Source organism: Cannabis sativa, chromosome 2, assembly GCF_029168945.1.
Source record: "Cannabis sativa cultivar Pink pepper isolate KNU-18-1 chromosome 2, ASM2916894v1, whole genome shotgun sequence".
Taxonomy (NCBI): Eukaryota; Viridiplantae; Streptophyta; class Magnoliopsida; order Rosales; family Cannabaceae; genus Cannabis; species Cannabis sativa.
In genome coordinates, this window is record NC_083602.1 from 19,058,172 (window position 1) to 19,069,210 (window position 11,039).

At 33.5% G+C, this 11,039-nt stretch overlaps 1 long non-coding RNA gene and 1 pseudogene across 1 annotated transcript; one reads left to right on the forward strand and one right to left on the reverse strand.

Moving 5' to 3' along the window:
* Positions 1 to 211: 211 nt before the first annotated feature.
* On the reverse strand, positions 212 to 2,999 carry LOC133028981 (uncharacterized). Its single transcript, XR_009686166.1, has 4 exons — positions 2,106 to 2,999; positions 1,868 to 2,014; positions 1,216 to 1,343; positions 212 to 1,133 (listed from the first exon to the last, which is right to left on the reverse strand). It is a non-coding gene; the product is annotated as an uncharacterized LOC133028981 (long non-coding RNA).
* A 1,097-nt stretch (positions 3,000 to 4,096) lies between these two features.
* On the forward strand, positions 4,097 to 6,036 carry LOC133034180 (G-type lectin S-receptor-like serine/threonine-protein kinase At4g27290; annotated as a pseudogene).
* The last annotated feature ends 5,003 nt before the right edge of the window (positions 6,037 to 11,039 follow it).

Genomic DNA, 11,039 nt, shown 5'->3' on the forward strand with positions numbered 1-11,039 from the left:
TCATTCAACACATTAGCACTGAATTGATGATTGCCGATCCTATGACAAAAGGCTTGCCACCTCATAAATTCAAGGATCATGTAGAGAACATGGGACTTGGTTCCCTTATGTAATTTGTACAAATAAAGTTATTATTAATGAAACTCTTATTTTGATTTTTCTCATATTTATGCACATCTTAATTTTACATTTGAGAAAATTTTCAGAGGACCTGAATAAACATAAGGTTTAGGGTTTATTCACTTAAGTACATTGCCACATAAAGTACATTGTTATATAATAAATGTATTGTAATACATGGAAGATAATACTCGATTCATAATGAGGACATGTCGCTATGATTCGTATGTTTATTATATAATGAGGAACGTTGGGTTTGAATATTTTAGTTTAAATGCTGACCAAGTGGGAGAATATTAGAATATTTTATATATGGAAATTATTTTCTAATTAAGGAAATGATTTTCTATTTAAGGAAATAAATAAATAATTGATTTTCTGATAAATGAATATTTTATATTCATTGAATCTGGATAAAATCAATTATGTAATATTCTATATATGGTCAGATTTCTATATTCATTACCTGATTTGATTTCCTGAATTAATTGTCAAAATATTCTGACAATTAATGTGGCGCAGATACTGATGGAGTATCTCACCTATAAATATAGGGTCTCGGTCCCCGAGCTCCTCACTCATTCTGAATTCATTCAGCAAATTCCATCTAAAGAGAGTTGAGAGAGCGAGGAAGCCCGAACTCCAATACCGAAGCTATCGCAGGGATTGAAGCTCAAAGATCAATGACTGGAGGTACATCGATCCTTTCATTGCATATATTATTGATATGATTACAGTTTATTTTCCGCATTTCATATCATTTGTATATGCTATATTACATACACTATATATATAGTCTAACATTCCCTACTAAGGTTTTCCCACAAATATAATTGTCTCTTTTCTTTTCTGAAACCTACCACTCTGTCTTTCCATATAATTACTAAGATTTTTCCACAAACAATAAGAACCATCCATATGCCATTAATTCCATTTTTGAACTCATTGACTCCTTGTCCAGAACACATTAATAGCCTCTTCACTGCAATTTCTTGACCTCCTTCAAGCGTACCCTAATACATGAGGATGATGATAATTACTTACTAATTTCAATCTTGATTTATTTCCCTATCTAGGTAAATGAGAGAAGCTTACTTTGTAAACAGGTCCAAAACCACCCTCTCCAAGCTTATTATTCTCTGAAAAATTATTAGTGGCAATACTAATTGTATGTAGATCAAACCATGGAAGCTCCAAGTCATCATCTTGGCTTTCGTTTCTCTCTGAAAATTACTAGTAGTTGTAAATATCAAAGCCTCAAAACAAATGCAAAACAAAACTGGAAATATAACCACAGATTGAAATTTACAAAATGGACCATAAAACTATAACAATTTTGTAGGGGTACTCAAAAAGGACATGAACTTCAGACCTATGGCAGCAAAGCAAACCATGTGTTTTTTGAGTGCTTTGTAAAAATAGCTTTTATGACCATTATGGTCACAAAATGATCATAGATTTACATTCTGCGATCATGATGATTGCATAGTGTAAATGAAGTGAGATTATTTTACAAATTTTAGCATTTGAAATGATTAGTTTAGCAAATTTCTCTCGATATGGTGTGTTTTAGATGTAAAGTGGTAATTTAATTACATATGAATTTCTATTGTCTTATTTGACAAAATAGTTAGTAATTACATAAGTTTGGTAATTAATGTTTAAAATAAAAAGTTTTTAATAATTAAACACAACATGAATTAAAAAATAAAAAATGGACAGAATGAAGTAAAGAAGAGAGTGTTACCAAAAATGTGTGTCCTCTGTAAAAGCCAATCAAAATAAATCCACCAACTAATAATCCAACGATGATAGCTATAATTATGACTGCTCTCTTTCACGTTCACCTTACGACGACTACCATCAGCTCTTGTTTCATTATGAATATTTGGAGCTGTGAAACAAAAGAAGCAAACATTAGTCAAATATTGAACAAGGAAAAGGAGATCCATATAAAATGTACTAACAACACATGTGATGCGAACCTATTTTTGAATTTGGTATTCGAATATAAGTATATTGTCTTTCACCACCGCCAGAAGGACACAAATTTCATTTGAGTAATTTGACCCTGAGAATTGATAGCTATAAGCCATACAAGAGCAATGGCTTAAGCATTTACTGTCGCATTCGCTTGGATAATTAATCTTAGTCACCCAACTATATTTAGTATCAGGCACTTTGAAGCCTAGATATGCATCAAATCCTTCGTAACTAATAGAATTGTTGCTGGAACTTATGTCATCCCACATCCCTTGCCGATACAATATTCTAGAGGAGAATTAGTTAGAGGATATGTATGGTGTTATTCATCAAACTCAATCTCATAAGTGAATAAGTCCCATCCCAATTTCATTCCTGTCAACAATGAATCAGTAAGATAATGAAAGCTTTCCCACAAGTAGTTTGTTGTGTTTGCATCTTCCTCATCTCTCAAAACCAAGTTTCCATTATCCAACAGCTGAACCAATGGTTTCGCGGCTTGTTTAGACGTGTTTGTGGACCAATGGTTCTGAAAAAACCACAAGATTTCCTCTGTCATCTATAGTCAAGGAGCCAGATTGTCCTACATAATAAATCAGACCTTCTGATGAGTTAATATCTCTCAGAACTTCTGAAAGTCTAATGTTATCAACTACACCAAAAGTTGTCGTAGAAACAGAAGAAAGTGCCAAAACAACTAATAAGGTAACCAGAAAAGAAAGCAACTCCATTTATGTTAATAATTTTCTAGTTCACCACTGCACCACAATGCATGTTAATATTTGGTTTAGTAGTTTGCTCTGTATTGCACACAGGTGGAATGCATATTAGTATTAGGCTTGTTTGTAGAAAAGTCTTGGTCATTGTGGAAAAACAGAAATCATAAAAAAAGTAGTTTTGTACAATAATAAAAGTTTGAGCTATATTTTCATTCGAAAAAAAGTTGAGCTATATTTTGTACAAAATGTATTTTGTAATATTTTTACATCAACTTTTACTATTGTGCTTCGATGCATAATTGTAAATCTGCAAAATTTAATATGTTATTTAATGCTCACTTAATAATTTATTAAAAAATATAAAATAATAATAATAATGTAAAGTTAAATGTAAAATTTAATAATAATAATAATAATAATAAGAGAAATGCTAAAGGGCACCAATGGTACCTAGCACTCTCCTACATGTCAATATCACTATTATCGTGTCTCATATAGTTTAATGTAATAACTTTTAGGGAGTATCGCTAGATAATCGCAAGGCAACATGTCTAGAAGGGTGCTAGGCACTATTGGTGCCTACTAGCAATGCTTTGATAATAATACAAGTCATTTAATATAGAGAAGTATATTACTTAAAATTTAATAATAAAATATTAAAATAGAATAATGGTAAATATAAAAGCATAACATTTATTGTGATATAAATTTTGCATCAAAAATCTTGATTATGATACAAGTCGGGGATCTTCTACCCACGTGCAGGGCAGTCGTGTGCTATATTGTGATGTAAATTTGGATCACTTTTAATTATGTGAGATTTTTGCATCATAATTTAGCAAGTCGACTTTTAACAAAGTGAACTATATTTTACATTTGCATCACTTATTGCATCTCATCTCCATTAGAGATGCTCTTAGTAGGAATATGCATGTGGTAGCCACATTAGATCAATTCTTCTGCATTAGGTCAGGTCAACCATCAATTTTGACATTTCTAAAAAGGTTTATTCTAAATAAAAGAAAGTTTTAAACAATTAAAGTACCTAGAAAAGAAAATAACTCCATTATTAATTTTCTAGTCGATGATGGTGCCTCAAGAAGCACAACGGGAATTAATGGTATTGGTGTAAGTAGTTTTCAGAAATACTTTGAAAATCTTGGTCAGTCAATGTGGTATTGAATACTCTTTTAATCCCCAGTAATACGCAAATCCAGTGAATCATAATGATGTACACCATAAGTTAAGAGACATGAAAATGGAATTAATGGCATATGGATGGTTCTTATTGTTTGTGGAAAAATCTTAGTAATTATATGGAAAGACAGAGTGGTAGGTTTCAGAAAAGAAAAGAGACAATTATATTTGTGGGAAAACCTTAGTAGGGAATGATAGACTATATATATAATAGTGTATGTAATATAGCATATACAAATGATATGAAATGCGGAAAATAAACTGTAATCATATCAATAATATATGCAATGAAAGGATCGATGTACCTCCAGCCATTGATCTTTGAGCTTCAATCCCTGCGATAGCTTCGGTATTGGAGTTCGGGCTTCCTCGCTCAATTGTTATAGTTTTATGGTCCATTTTGTAAATTTCAATCTGTGGTTATATTTCCAGTTTTGTTTTGCATTTGTTTTGAGGCTTTGATATTTACAACTACTAGTAATTTTCAGAGAGAAACGAAAGCCAAGATGATGACTTGGAGCTTCCATGGTTTGATCTACATACAATTAGTATTGCCACTAATAATTTTTCAGAGAATAATAAGCTTGGAGAGGGTGGTTTTGTACCTGTTTACAAAGTAAGCTTCTCTCATTTACCTAGATAGGGAAATAAATCAATATTGAAATTAGTAAGTAATTATCATCATCCTCATGTATTAGGGTACGCTTGAAGGAGGTCAAGAAATTGCAGTGAAGAGGCTATTAATGTGTTCTGGACAAGGAGTCAATGAGTTCAAAAATGAAATTAAGCTAATTGCTAAGCTTCAACATCGAAATCTTGTCAAGATACTTGGCTACTGCATTCATAGAGAAATGAAGCTATTGATTTATGAGTACATGTCCAACAAAAGCCTATACTATTTCATTTTTGGTAACACTCTTTTAACCTATGTGGTGTTCTTTATATATATACAATTTGCCAATTTTTTTCTAATATATGTAGAAGCCAACATTTGTAGATGAAAGGCAAAGCATACTTTTAGAATAGCCTAAGCGTTACAAAATTGTATGTGGAATTGCTAAGGGCCTTCTCTATCTTCATCGTGATTCAAGATTGAGAATTATAAATCGAGATCTCAAAGCAAGTAATGTGCTACTTTATGAAGACATGGACCCCAAAATTTTCAAACTTTGGCCTAGCTAGAACTTTTGGTGGAGACCAAATAGAAGGAAACACTAAGAAAGTTGTAGGAACTTAGTAAGTCATCTTGAAAAATCTTTTAGCTGCTTTAATATAAATATATTACATACTAATATACATTGCTATGCAAATACAGTGGCTATATGGTACCAGAATATGCTTTCAATGCCCTATTCTCAATAAAATCTGATGTATTTAGCTTTGGCACATTGGTGTTAGAAAGAGTAAGTGGAAAGAAAAGTAGAGGCCTTTACGACGAAGATAGCATTCTTAACCTCACCGGATTGGTAAGTGTGCATAGAACAAACTTTATTAAATATTACATTGACTCTTTGGAATTTTTATTTATATATTTATAATGTTTATTAGGCGTGGACTCTGATGAAAGAAGGCAGTGCATTTAAGCTTATTGAAAAGTGCTTGTTAAATGATCCATACAACAACATGGAAGAAGCATTGCGTTGCATCCACATTGGTCTGTTGTGTGTGCAAGAAAAACCAGTTGATAGGCCTAATATGTCTTCCATCGTCACTATGTTGAGTGATAAGAGCATATTGCCTCAGCTCAAATCACTAGCATATTTCGCTAACAAAGATTTGTGGGAAGGAGCTCATTCCTCCGCTCTTAAGCCCCCATCATGTAATACAAGCATAACTCGTGTCGAAGGGCGATGAGAATTTAGATAGCAGATCGATGAAGTTTCCCGCATTAAATTTTGAAAACTTAGATCATGACAATTTCTATTTATTTGTTTAAAATTTCAATCATGATTAGAATTATCAGCATATTGTTGGAATTATTTTACCAGGATCTTAGATCTACTCACAAGTATGTTGATTAACACCCTAAATATGAACTTTCTAAAACGATGAAATAAAAGTTTAAGAAACCTTACATTGGGTGCAGCGGAATTAAATGACTCCTTTCGTTCAGATCTCTAACCCTTGTATCCTTTCTGTCGCAGAGTATTATCAAGATCTGAACCTGGATCTCTTTCTCTGAATCTTTGATGTTGAAACTCCTTTTGCTGAAAATCTTTCTTCACGATCTTCCTCACTATGATTGAGGTATTGCTTGCTGTGTGTGGGCACTACTCTAATCACTAAAGGGATTTCAAAATTATCAAGGAAGAAGAGAGAGAGAGAGTGGCGGCCAAGGTAGAGAGAGAGGCTCAGGTTTTAATAGAATGAAAAGTGTGTCATTTTCCTGAAGCCTTCACTACCTATTTATAGCATTCCGCTAGGGTTAGGTTTGAATTATTTGGCATTAAAATAATGAAAATATCAAAGGTAAAACTCCTATAAAAGTGGCCGGCCATGGCTTATTGGGTTTGGGCCTCACTTTTTACAATTTTGCAGTTTTAACACTTTTGTATCTGATTTTCTCAAAAATGCCAATTTTCTAATTCAACCATTTAAATGCCAATTTTAACTATTTAATAACTATAAATAATTATTAAATAATATTGTCATTTATCATATTTATTAATTGAACCATACAAAGTATCATAATTAACTAATATGCCCCTAATAACTCTTTCTTTACAATTTCGCCCTTACTTAGTGAAAATTTCACAAATAGACATAGTCTAATTTTGAGAATTATAATTGATTAATCAAAACCAATTACATGAGTCTTACAAACAATATTATCTCAACTAGTGCGGGGACCATGGGTCTATATAACCGAGCTTCCAATAAGTAGATCAAGAATTTATCACTAAAATTGACTAACTTATCAATTCTTCGTTGAATCCACGCATAGAACTTAGAATTGCACTCTCAGTATATAGAATGCTCTATATGTTCCACCATATAGACGCATCATTAGTTATTCATTGTTATAATCCTAATTTGATCAATGATCCTCTATATGAATGATTTACACTGTAAAGGGATTAGATTACCGTAACACCCTACTATGAATTTTATCCTTAAAACACTTGACCCTTTATAAATGATATTTCAGCTTATGTGAAATGAGTACTCCACCATTTATGTTCGTTTGGTCAAGCTCGAAGGAGATCATCCTTTGCTTACTATTCGCCAGATAGAAGCTATAGATTCCATGTTTATGTTAGCGCTCCCACTCAATTGCACTACCGTGTTCCCAAAATGTACGTATCACCCTGACCTAAAAGTAGGCTTAACTAACAAATCAAAGAACACGAATAGCCTCTCAAGATTGAGCCTAATCATAACAGGATTAAGAACATTAGATCTAGGATCAACTAGGCGATATTGACTTGAATAGATTTTACGGTAAGTTTAATTAAATCTAAGTCAAAGTTCAATATCAGTCCCTTCCGATGCATACTCCATGCATCCAACCTGAGCTTTACTTTAACCAATGTTCTGGAAAGAACATTGCATTTCTCCAAATGCAAGTAAACTCTTGTTGTAGATTATCATATCAGTAAAACCCTGTGTCTGATAAATCTAGGAAACTTTATTCACATAGTCATGTTTACTTTCTAATGTGATGACAACACAATAAACAAGATCAAGTATGTGAAAAGGGTTTAAGATGAATTTATAAATCAAATAGACAAGCAATTGATAAAGTGAACCAAAACATACACAAATGAATGAAAAATACTTCTGTTTCTTTATTGATGTTGAATAAAATAGATTACATTGAGATGGAGTTTTATTTAGAGCATAAAACCCAACACATATATCATATATGTAGTAATTTGAATCTATGTCAGAATTTTGTAATGGTTCTCCTATAATGTGCTAATTATGAGGATAAAAGTGAATGTTGAACCTTTGCTTGATTATAATAAGTCAATACTAGACTTTTGTTTTTTTTCAATATTAAACTATGTATTGTTTTGAAGTGTTGAAATAGTTTGTAATTGTATTGCTATCCAAATTACTTAAGGCTTTATGTACACATAAAATTTCACCAAAAATGTTCAAACTGATGCATAACTAATCAAGTGTAGATGATCATGACATGTTTTAATTAATTTACCTGCATTTTCTTTAGACATGAAATAACTTCTACATAATGTTACAAAGTCTGGCTGGCATGCAGATTTGGCCTATGAATTTCTTTACAAAGAGAAATTAAGGAAGCTTATCTCTTTAACCAATTAAGTGTGAATGTCTACCACATGCTCCAAACAAATAATAAAAAGAAAAAAAAATAGCAAAGCAAACAACACTGACTAGCTTTCTCTTTTGGTTTGTTACACATTAATATGTTGTGGTAATTGGTTACAAGTAACTAGTGTCTTGTTCAAGGCTTGGTAATGCAGAATGTCAAGACAGTTAATGTCGTTATTGGCTGGTTTACTATATATGGTTCAATTTTATAAACTTGAGAGAAGCTTTGTTCCTAAAGTCTTGCAACTCGATTGTGTTCCAGGGACAATTTTCTCTATAATTTCTTTGTAATCCAGTTATTACTAGTTATTACTAGAATGCAGATTTGGCCTATGAATTTCTCTGCAAAGAGAAATTAAAGAGAACTTATTGAAGTATGTTACCATTAATAGTCATTTTCAAAAAAAAAAAAAAATTAAGTATTAAAAAAATTCTCTCTGCATGCTCTCTCCTCTCTCTTCTTCTTGAAAATTGTGCCCATGCTAACGAGGGGTTCCATGGCCCTTCTGGCCATGGAAGGCACCAGAACCCCACTGGTTTTGGGAAGAAACAAGGCCATTACCCTACTGGTTTTGGCTGGAAAAATCCTCTTGGTACTTCTGTGGATCAGAATATCCATAAGTACTAGAGTTTTCGAACTAAACACAAAGTGTTTATGTTAACTTTGACAAATGATGGAGGGTCTGTCCGCATATGTGAAAGAACTAGACTGTTCGGATATGAAGTTGCAGTAACTATAGATGGAGTGGATTGGATGGTTGTCACTTTGGAGGAGCTTTATAAAAAAACAGGGACACAAAGAGTCAATCTCAAGCGTTTTTTCAGAAACAGCACTATAAGTTGTCTACTGGAATGCTTTGCAAATGTTAAAGGGTGTTTTCTGAAAATTTCAATGCTAAGAAACAACAGGCTTAAGATGATCATCGTACCAGAAGAAGACAAGGCGAAGGGCTGGTCAGAACTTAAAGAGTGTCTCAATGGGATTATTAAAAGAAAGACGAGAGGATCTATCGAACAAAGCAGCCTGGTCAAAGTCAATCCGAAGGCAGGGATGTCCACGACTCAGCGTTCTTGGGCCGATGTTGTGAAGCAGACGAGGGGACCTATGCTGAATACTCAACACAATACCGTGAAGACCAAGGGAACCATAAGGAAACGCGACAGCGGTAGGATTGAATGGAAAGACTTATACCCAGAAATTAACCCTGGATTCAAACTCAAGAATTTCTATCCAAGGAAAAGATTTGTTCAGCTGATTTTTTTTGAATATATGCGCTCCAAGGCTTTGTCCAAAGAGTGGAATTTGGCAATCATCCTCACTAGGAATAACACTCATGCTGATTGGTGCACTATATTCTACAATCTATCTAGAGAACTGGAGCGGAAACTAGTGGTTAGCTAACTTTTTGATGATAGATGTATAATATGGTGTAAGAATGAGTTGGAAAGGGATGAGCTTATTAAGATGCATAGTATGAGAGTTCCTGGGGCTCAATCTTTAGTCACTTTTTTACCATGGAGTTGGGAAAATAAGAAGGATAATGTGAAGGTAGAATGCAGAGGACCCTGGATTGGGATTCAAGGGCTGCCGCTGAATCTCTTGAACATGAAATCTTTTAGGAAGATTGGGGCAAGATGTGGTGGACTATTGGATGTTGACAAAGATACCGCTGAGGCTAGTTTCTTGTCTCACTTAAGGCTTCAATTGATGGGTGATGACTTCGGATTCATTCCTGAAACCATATCTCTCAATCATGGTAACATGAATCTCGAATTAAAGCTTTTTAAGCTTAATGACTTAAGTTACAGATTTCATGGATGTTTCAATACCTGTTGGTATCAAGACTTTTATCATGATAAGTGGCTTGGTGATGGGGAAACAAATACTGAAGAAGAAAAAGAAGATGGAGAAGACGATAGGGATGAAGATGAAACGGTGGGGGAGGCAGGTAGTGACGAGAGACACGATGGAGTTGAGAGACCCAACCAATTGACTTGCTGGTCTCAAGATGTCGAGTACAGGAAGGCGTTTGGTGATGGGGTAGCGACTGAAGGAGTTGAGAAAGATGTTGCAGATGATGACGAGGCGGTGGGTGATCTCCCTAGAGAATCGAGTTCTCTGGGGGGGTCACTGTTGGGTTTTGTGCCCTAAATAAAATCCATTTCAATATAATCAGATTTACTTATTAATAAAGATCAGAAATAACATTTTATGTTGCATGGTTCACATGATTTATTTCATGATCATATATATATATAATGTATGAATTCTATTTAAGTCCAGAACATATGAATTTGTTAATGATTATAGTGTTGTCAGCACAGTGGAATATAATCTTAATTATATGTTCGAAAGTTTATTCCCTGATTTGTCAGAATACTGGATTTAGACTGACATGGTATAATCAACGATAGGTATTCTTGCACCTTGGAAAAGTGTTATGTCCTTTCCAGGACATTGGCAAAGTTTACCAGTATCGGATGTATGGAGTATACATCGGAAGGGACCGATATTGAACTTTGATTAGATATATTAAAACTTACCGTAATATCTATTTAATTCAATATCACCTGTTGATCCTAGATCAAATGATCTTAATCCTGATATGGTTAGGTTCGATCTCAAGAGTACTATACATGTTCTTTGATTTGTTAGTTAAGCCTACTTTTAGGTCAGGGTGATACGTACATTTTGGGAACATGATAGTATAATTGAGTGGGAGCGCT